General features: G+C 37.4%; 1 long non-coding RNA gene across 1 annotated transcript in view; it reads right to left on the reverse strand.

Moving 5' to 3' along the window:
• The window catches only part of LOC147843062 (uncharacterized), an 812,539-nt gene that overhangs the window by 529,840 nt on the left and 272,965 nt on the right, over positions 1 to 9,734 (reverse strand). The window lies entirely within an intron of this gene.

A 9,734-nucleotide genomic window follows, 5' to 3' on the forward strand; every position in this document is an offset into this window, starting at 1 on the left:
TGAAAGTATGGAACAGTCTAGAACAGGCCTACTCACACTATGCTATCCGAACCGTGCCCAGGCCTGTTTCCCGCATCGTTTGAGAAGTGTGAGTGCGCTTAATCGGGCTAAGGCACAGTTCACTTGGCCGGCCCTGGCCCGGTTGGAAGAGGTGGGCCTGAGCGCGGTTCACTTGGGCTTTGAAACTGAAATCGAGACGTGACTTTAAGGGACTGTTTCATATGGATTTATTAATCATTCTTATTGTTCAGTGAACGAAAACTGCCGTAGTTTATTAAAGACGCAAACCCCTCACTGCACGACAGCTGCGCTCCTTCAGCAGACCTCATTTCTGCAGCACGAAGACTTTATGATTGTTTATGAGCATCAAAAGTGGCGGATCTGTTCGGTGAAATATCTGACTGCGTGTCACCGCATCCCTAAGGACTGTTTGGCAAAATATTTGACTGCATGTCACTGCATATCAAACGACTGAAACGATATAACTAGAGAATTTCCACTGTGCTGCTGAGAGAGTGCTTCTCACTGAACAGCGCAGCATCGATGACGTAAGCGGGCCGAGGCCCGATTGTAGTGTGAGTGCGGGCCTTCGGGAGAGACGAGAGGGGAGAAGAGTGCTTTGGCCCGGTTCGAGGCAACTGTACCTACTGTGAGTAGGGCCGCAATGTCAGGATAATAATCAATTTAAAACATTGTATAAATACAACATTATATTAAAGGACTATAATGATGAAGCTGATTGAAAAAGGATCAAATGAGACAGGTATGATGAAATTTGAATTAATGGCTATTTGCAGTACTATGTAATTTTTTCTTTGGGTCTATGTTACAAAATGTAAAGGTACAAATGGAATCAAACATATAATATGTCAAAGATGCCAAAAGGTTATAATATGTCTCGAAGAAGAAATACGTTTAAGTAATAGACGAATGATGTATTGGTAATGGGATGTGAAAATAATAAGCTTGTGCTTCATTCCGCTCCATTTTCGACCATGTTGAAATCTTTTTTTTGTTAATGATCTATTATGTATGATATTTCTGTTCGAAAATAAATAAATCTAATCAAAACAATGGCTTACCATTTTTATGTATTTTTGGGCTTGCCTAAAAATACAGACCTTCTGGTATGAAATAGCGGCTGAAATAAAAAAGGTAACTGGAGAAGAATTGGACTACTCATTCATTTCATTATACCTTGGGAAAATGCCGGAAATAATTCTATCTATTGACAAATACTTTATCTAAATCCTTTTGGTATAGCAGAAAAGCCAAAACTTCAAAATGGTTTCAAGCTGATCCCCCAACAAGGGCTCAATGGACAGGAATTGTAAAGGAAATACACTGTATGGAGAGACTGACCTTTAGCCTAAGATTTGATTAAAAAAAAAAAAAGTGCGTCAAGTATTGGCAAAAATGGTCTGAGTATGTCATCATAAACAATTTGTGATAATGTCAAATACATTATGACTTGATTTTATAACCCTTACAACCGCTGTTTTTATTTCTATTTTTCCCTTCAATCATTTTTTCTATTTTCTCTAAATAAAACTTGAAAATTATTTAAAAAATAATAAATAAATAAAATTTAAACAATCAGATTTGTTTTTAAAAGTTTAAGACTTGGAACAAGCTTAAAACAACAATACAATGTACAGCATACTGTAGGCTGTACAAATAAGCCATTCAAAAATAAGTAAAGAATAAATGAATGAATGTCATCCTCATAAAAACATGCATGCACAAAGTTGATTCTTCTTCAAAATTTTTTTAAAAAAATTCTCACTTTTTAGGAGCCCATATTTGTAAGCATGTTGCCTAATCGGATAAAGCAGTTTGGGTTTCACTACTTGTTTCACTTCATGTTTTTTTCATGTTTGTGTGTGTCACTGTGTTTTTGAAGCCCTTTGGCCTTTGTGACTGCAGACGGTTTGTGACAGTGATATTAGGAGGAGCGTAACAATATGTAGCTTTATTGCAGGCCGGGGTGACGGGGGTTTACCGTGGGGTCGGGTGTTTTGTATGAGGGCGATGTCCCGGGGCGTATCGTCCCAGCGCTGCGCACTGACCTGGCTGTCGCTCACTGACCTGTGAGACGGACATAATGAAGTGTGAGTGGCCGTCACCTTAACCGCCTGTGGCAAGCCGTCCCAGCCCGCAGCACATCTGTGTCCAAGTCTCTCAGCGGCCACACTGCGCAACCACACCGCTGCAATCTGCCTCTGTTCTCCTGCGAGGTCACGAGTCACGAACCAGCTGTCACACACACACACACACACACACACACACACACACACACACACACACACACACACACACACACACACACACACACACGCACACACACAGAGAGAGAGACCAGAGCTTTCCCTGCTGCTACTGTGTATGTACATTCCACTGTCACTGTCAATACGGGAATCTGACGGTGTATTTTTAAAACTCTGTGTTTTGATAAATGTAAAGTATTTCCAATGTTAAAAAGGATGTGATAATGTGGTATTTTTTAAAGCTTCTTTCAGATTTACTTTGTAGTCCATGTCAAGTGGTAAAACAACTTGTGTAAAATTATGATCACGTGTATTTTATAACTGTTTTAGCTGTTTTGATAGCTGCAAAGTGCTTTCAAAGTAAAAAAAAAAAAAAAAACATGTGGCAAGGTGGTAATTTTTTTAACCCAGGCACATTATGAAAATGTACCCCTGTATACATTTCTGGAGAGCGCCAAATATTCCAAGTCCAAGTAGCTACGTTTTTGTTTTCACGAATCCACCAGAAGCTGCTGAGCTTTTTGAGATCTCAAACTTCTCTTGCGAGTGTCATTCATGCCTGCTGATCTCACGTAAATCCACCAGAGACCGCTGCTGACTGGCTGACTGACTGACCGATCGACTGACCCACCCTCCTCCTTCCCTAAACCCGACCAATCCTGTTTTCAAAATCACCGATTGACCCGGCCACCCACTACCCTACTCCCAACTGGTAATTTTGAAAAGCAATCCAGAAAATGAAAAGCCCATGCCTGATTTTTTACGTTTTCAGATTGTACGTTCTCACCATGTTACTTACTTGTTTATTTTATTTTTTTGCTTCTGTTTTTGTCTTACCTGCTTTCTAGAACTCTTCTTCACCAGACTCAAACCCAGTCGTCGTGGTCAAGTTGTTACACTATATCTACATCCCACAGTCACCATCATCTGCCTAATAAAAAGACTGTATTAAAACATGTGCATTGTGAAACTCTGTGTTCTGGCTGTGTTTTGATAACTGTGAAGTGCTTTCAAAAGTAAAAAAAATAAAAAATGATGTAATAATGTGGTATTTAGTTTTCTATTTTTATAATTATGTTTATATATTTAGTAATATATTTTTTGTTTTACTTTGTATTCAGTCAAGTCATGTCATTGAAAAAATTAAAGGTGTAAAATTATGTTCACTTGTTTCTTCCAACTGTGTTCTAGCTTTGCTTGTAAAATGCTTCCCAAATATATATATATATATATATAAAAAAAGATGTGATAATGTTTTTAAAGTTATATTTTTAGTTATATTGATATTTTATAGTTATATTTATTGCTTTAATTTGCAGCCAAAGTTGTTACACTGAAAAAATAAAATGTGTAAAATTATGTTCACTCATATGTAAAAACTGTTAATCAATTTTGCAATTAAGATGAAAAAAAAAACGTATAAAACAATTTACCAAAGTTTATATTAAGAAATCATTTAAGTTTTTTCTTTTATTTTGTACACTACATTACAAATAATACATCTGATTACAAATTTAAAATAAAAATATCATTTAGAGCATGACAGTATTTGCCATTGAAATTTGGAAGAAATGTTTTTAGAACTGTTTTTTACTCAGACCCAAACTTAATAAATCCAGAAAAAAAATTCATTTAGTTTTTTCCCCAAAATTTAAATAATGTACTTAAGATATATTGTAAATTCTAATGTGCGCAAGCTGGATTAACCGATCCTTTGTATTATTCAATGAGACTTTTTTTTTTTTCAAATTCCCCTGTCTGTTCCCAGCTGTCATTATTTTGCATAGTTCTGCCAAATATACTGGTGCACAGGGGTATTCTTCAGGGTATGCAGGGAATCTGCAATATGTAATCACACACACATACAAACACACGCACAACTACTATATGTGGGTCTTTCCATAGACCTAATGATTTCCATATTGCACAAACTCTTCTCCCCTTATACCACAACCCCTAAACCCAACTATCACAGGAAGTAATCTGCATTTGTACAATTTTTAAATTCTTAATTCTGTGGGATTCCTCATGAGGAATCAAAAATGTCCTGCTATACTTGTGGGGACATTTGGTCAAGGTGAGAAATATACAGTGCTCAGCATAATTGAGTACACCCCATTTTGAAAATGAATATTTTTATCTATTTCTCAGTGAGTATAGGCAATGCATTTTGATGCATTTAAACAAAACAGATTTATTAAACAGATATATTTAATAAAATAATATTTTAGTCACCAAATATATTTAGAAAATGAAGCACAAAACAATTAAATTCAAGAAAAATATTGCAAAAGCAATTACATCCTACACAATTTCAACACATTTTTTAAAAAAAAAGTTTGCTTCTCTTGATTTTTCCTCTTTTTAAAATTTGTATTTAATAATTTTTCTATAACATCAACATTTGGGTGTATTAGTTTTTGGACAGTTATCGTAAGTTATATTGTTGGATAAGCTCCAGTTTTGGCTTCAGTGCTGACTAATCTGATTCATTCATTCATTTTCTTGTCGGCTTAGTCCTTTTATTAATCCGGGGTCCCCACAGCAGAATGAACCGCCAACTTATCCAGCAAGTTTTTACGCAGCGGATGCCCTTCCAGCAGCAACCCATCTCTGGGAAACATTCACACACACATTCACACACACACACACTCATACACTACGGACAATTTAGCCTACCCAATTCACCTGTACCACATGTCTTTGGACTGTGGGGGAAACCGGAGCACCCAGAGAAGAAACCCACGCGAAGGCAGGGAGAACATGCAAACTCCTGACTAATCTAATGTAATACAGTATAATATTGTATAGCTAAAAATATGAATTTAAAAGATTTAAAGATTTGCCAGGGGTGTACACATCCTGCAGTTGACAATCTGGTGTAAGCATATCAATAAATCTGCAGGTCTGAACAAATTTCAAATAAATAAATACATGAGATTTAGATAGAAAATACCCAACATGGCATTGAGGGGATTGTTAGAGAAATCAGCCTAAATGAGTCGTGTGAAGGTGGCACATTAGCTTATGATGTGTGCAGTGATATAAAGCATTTACAGCAATGAACAAAGACAAAAGTGCAAAATGTGCATTTCCCAATCCACGGCACCCATCAGGAATCCAGCAGAAAGCAGTGAAGCACACGACACATGCTCAGTGGCATTTCCTCCAGCCAGAAACTCTCAGGGTGTCCACCTGGACGCCATTCATGAACGTCAATTAAAAACAGGACAAAATGTTCATTCAAACATCTGATTATCTTCTTCACCACACCTGTCCTTAGGTATATATTAGTTAAGGTACATTACTGATTATGACAATTTTACAGTAGATTTTTTAAGTCATTCATTTTCCTTTAGCTTAATTTCTTTATTCATCAGGGGTCGCCACAACGGAATGAACTGAAACTTATCCAGCATATGTTTTACACAGTGGATGCCCTTCTGCAATTCAGTACTGGGAGACATCCATACACACTCATACAGACAGTTTAGTTTATTCAATTCACCTATAGCGCATTTGTTTGTACTGTGGGGGATACCAGAGCACCTTGAGAAGGCATGCAAACTCCACACAGAAATGCATCTGAGCCAGCCGGAACTCGAACCAGTGACCTTCTTGCTGTGAGGCGACAGATCAAACCACTGAGCCACTGTGTCGCCCCTACACTCTATTTCACACACTTTTAATTATTTTTATTAATAATAATTTCTTCATGGAAACAGTGTTTTTGCACATTTAAAATGCCGTACCCACAATGTAAAAAGGTGCTGTAAAAATTACAGTATTACTCAGAATTACAGGGACTCGAACCAGTGATCTTCTACCTGTGAGGCGACAGTGCTAACTACTGAGCCACCATGTCGCCCAAATTCTTAAATACAAAAGAACTGTTAAGTATGATTGTGAATTATGATTTCATAGGGCATCCTCGTAAACCACATAAAAAAAAAGTAAGCACACACAAACACCATGCCCGTAGCCAGCCTGATGAAAGGGGTGGTTGTTTTTCCTTAAAAAGTGAACCTTTTTGCAGTTATTTGCCTCATTTTCTATTTATTTTTGAAGTTTAAATACTGCAGTTAAATGACATTTCAAGAGTTCACACTTAGATACTGTTTGACAACTTGTTAGCAAGTTAGCAGGTTTGGCATGCTGTCCCGGGAGAGAACCCTGAGCTCAGATAGAGTTGAGCCCAGGGCTCCCGCCAGGTCCATAGAGCATGTGAGGGGAGTACGAGGTCAGGTGTTCTCGAGAGCTCCCCTCGGCAAAAGAGGAAAGGAGGAGAAGGGGTGGATGGGGGGTTTCTTCGGGAAAATGAAGATTAGGGAGCAGTTCTTAGCTAGGTTACTTATCGTGAGTTTGGATGAAAATGATTGGCTAGCTAATGAGTGTAGATGAGTGGCCAGCTGCAGTCAATCATATCATGTGCTTCTCTCGAAATTAGTTTGTGAAACTTCATTTTAAGCACTATTTTTGTTTAAATAGCTTGTCGGATGGTCATTAAATCCAAACCTTTTGATTTACCTAAACATTTCTTTAAAAGTTGTGGAAAAACATGCTTTAAATACTAATTTATTACATGATTTATCATGTGGGAAAAAAGATTTGTTAATTTTTTTACATTAAAAACTGTAGCTTAAATTCATTTTTAGGCAAATAACAGTCTGGCGAGCACATTCGACTTTCCTCAAGTTATTCAAGTTAGAATTTGGCTATTTGAATTAACAAATAAATAAGCAATAATATAGAGCTTCACTGTTTTTCTAGATTTTTCTCCTGTAAAAAAGTTTAATTGAATATTAATGGATAACAATAGCCTGATTAGTATTAAAATTAATTGTAATATGTGCCACCTTTGGCGCTTTACACCATTCTTGATAATTTTTTTTTTTTGTTTCACGAATAAGGTCTAAGATTTGGAATAAAAGTTATTTGTAAAATATTTTTTCTACAACAATACAGTAGGTCAATATTGAAAGATGACTTTTGTCAGATTGTACGTTTTCTTTCACGACTTATTGTTGGACTCCTGAAAAATAATTGTTTGCCAAAATTGATAAGCTGAAGCCACGACAGCCAACAGAGGATTTCACTTGGTCTTAAAGCCTATTCAATGGGTTATTTTCACAATTCATGATGGAATAGCAGTCAAAAAAATGGACAAAAGAGCTCATGTATGGCAAAAATTCTGGACCTTTGTCGGTGGGGGTTAGGATTTTCGAACCACCACCCTGGCTACAAACCTGAACCCGTTGGGTTTTATAGGGACTTCCCATAGATATAATACTGTAAAGACTGCATACACATTTGGTCCCCACAATGTTATGAATACCAGGACGACACACCCCCACATTTGGCTGTTGTAACGCAGCTGTATAACAATAATTCTTCTGTCAGGAACAGTCTGTTAGAGATTTGTCTGTCGCTCTCACTCAGTGTCAGCATGGCTGGACCTTCTGTGTAGCCCACAGAGACAGAGCCATCCCTCCTGTCATAGGATATTTCACTTTGTGTGTGTGTAAGAGATAGAGAGCCTCAGGCAGGACACACACACACTTCTTGTTTGTCAATAGCCAGAAAGGATGACACAGAGACTGAGGTTTAGATGACAGTACTTCTAAAAAGCACTTAATGTATGGAGAGCAAGAAATATGTAGCAGTGGTGTTTGTTTTCGACTAAATTTAGTATTAAATTTGGAGATATTGCCGGTTTAGGTACTGAATGACAAATATTGAACTTTTTATTTGGTATTGTTTTATTAGCCTTGCATGAATTTGAACCTTACTTAATAGACTTCTTCTTTGTAAAATGTTAAAAACACATACACTCACCGGCCACTTTATTAGGTACACCTTACTAGTATCTGGTTGCCCCCTCTTTTGCCTTCAGAACTGCCTTAATCCTTCGTGGCATAGATTCAACAAGGTACTGAAAATACTTCTCAGATTTTGGCCCATACTGACATGATAGCATCAAGCAGTTGCTGCAGATTTGTCGGCTGCAAAACCATGATGTGAATCTTCCTTTCCACCACATCCCAAAGGTGCTCTATTGTATTGAGATCTGGTGACTTTGGAGGCCATTCAAGTACAGTGAACTCATTGTCATGTTCAAGCAATCAGTATGAGATTATTCGTGATTTATGACATGGCGTGTTATCCTGCTGGAAGTAGCTATCAGAAGATGAGTACACTGTGGTCATAAAAGGATGGACATGGTCAGCAACAATACTCAGGTAGGCTGTGGCGTTGACATGATGCTCAATTGGTACTGAGCCCAAAGTGTGCCAATAAAATATCCCCCACACTATTATACCACCACCAACAACATAAATCATTAATACAAGGCAGAATAGATCCATGCTTTCATGTTGTTGATGCCAAATTCTGAACCTACCTTTCGAATGTTGCAGCACAAATCGAGACTCATCAGACCAGGCAACGCTTTTCCAATCTTCTATTGTTCAATTTTAGTGAGCCTGTGGCAATTGTAGCCTCAATTTCCTGTTTTTAGCTCACAAGAGTGGCACCTGGTGGGGTCTTCTGCTGCTGTAGCCCATCCGCCACAAGGTTAGACGTGTTGTGCATTCAGAGATGCTCTTCTGCATATCTTGGTTGTAACAAGTGTTTTTTTGAGTTACTGTTGCCTTTCTATTAGCTCAAACCAGTCTGGCCATTCTCCTCTGACCTCTGGCATCAACAAGGCATTTGCGCCCATAGAACTGCCGCTCACTGGATATTTCCTCTTTTTCAGACCATTTTCTGTAAACCCTAGAAATAATCATGCATAAAATCCCAGTAGATCAGCAGTTTCTGAAATACTTTGACCAGCCCATCTGACACCAACAACCATGCCACATTCAAAGTCGCTTAAATCTCCTTTCTCCCCCATTCTGATGCTCGGTTTGAACTGCAGCAGATCGTCTTGACCATGTCTACATGCCTAAATGCATTGAGTTGCAGCCAGACTGCATTAGAAATGTTTGTGTTAACGAGCAGTTGGAAAGGTGTACCCAATAAAGTGGCCGGTTATTTGTGCTTGGATACCAAACAGCTCAGTCCTGAAGCCAAGCTATTGTTAACTCGTCTGTCATTAATTAAATAGATTTTAGGGTTTATTTTTTTATGTAAAAAGTCCAGATGTTATCATTTTATTTATGTGTCTTTATTACTTGCTGTAAGCAAATCTGAATGTCTATAATCAATTCAAAGCACACTGAAAAAAACAATTCACTGATTTTAGTAAATTATAAAAAAAGGGCTAATTTTAAACAAAGTATTTAAGTTGGACATTACTAAATGTAATATGTTTGTTTAAATTCAGCCCATTTAAATTGTTAGCAACCACTAACCTTAAAACTATTTTGTAAATGCAATGAATCATTTTTTCAGTGTAAGGCCAACAATAAGTGTTTAATGATGTGAACATTTAGATTTAGATTTGCAAAACAAATGAAAACATGA

The sequence above is a fragment of the Danio rerio genome, chromosome 7 (genome assembly GCF_052040795.2).
Source record: "Danio rerio strain M-AB ecotype USA chromosome 7, GRCz13ab, whole genome shotgun sequence".
Lineage (NCBI taxonomy): Eukaryota > Metazoa > Chordata > Actinopteri > Cypriniformes > Danionidae > Danio > Danio rerio.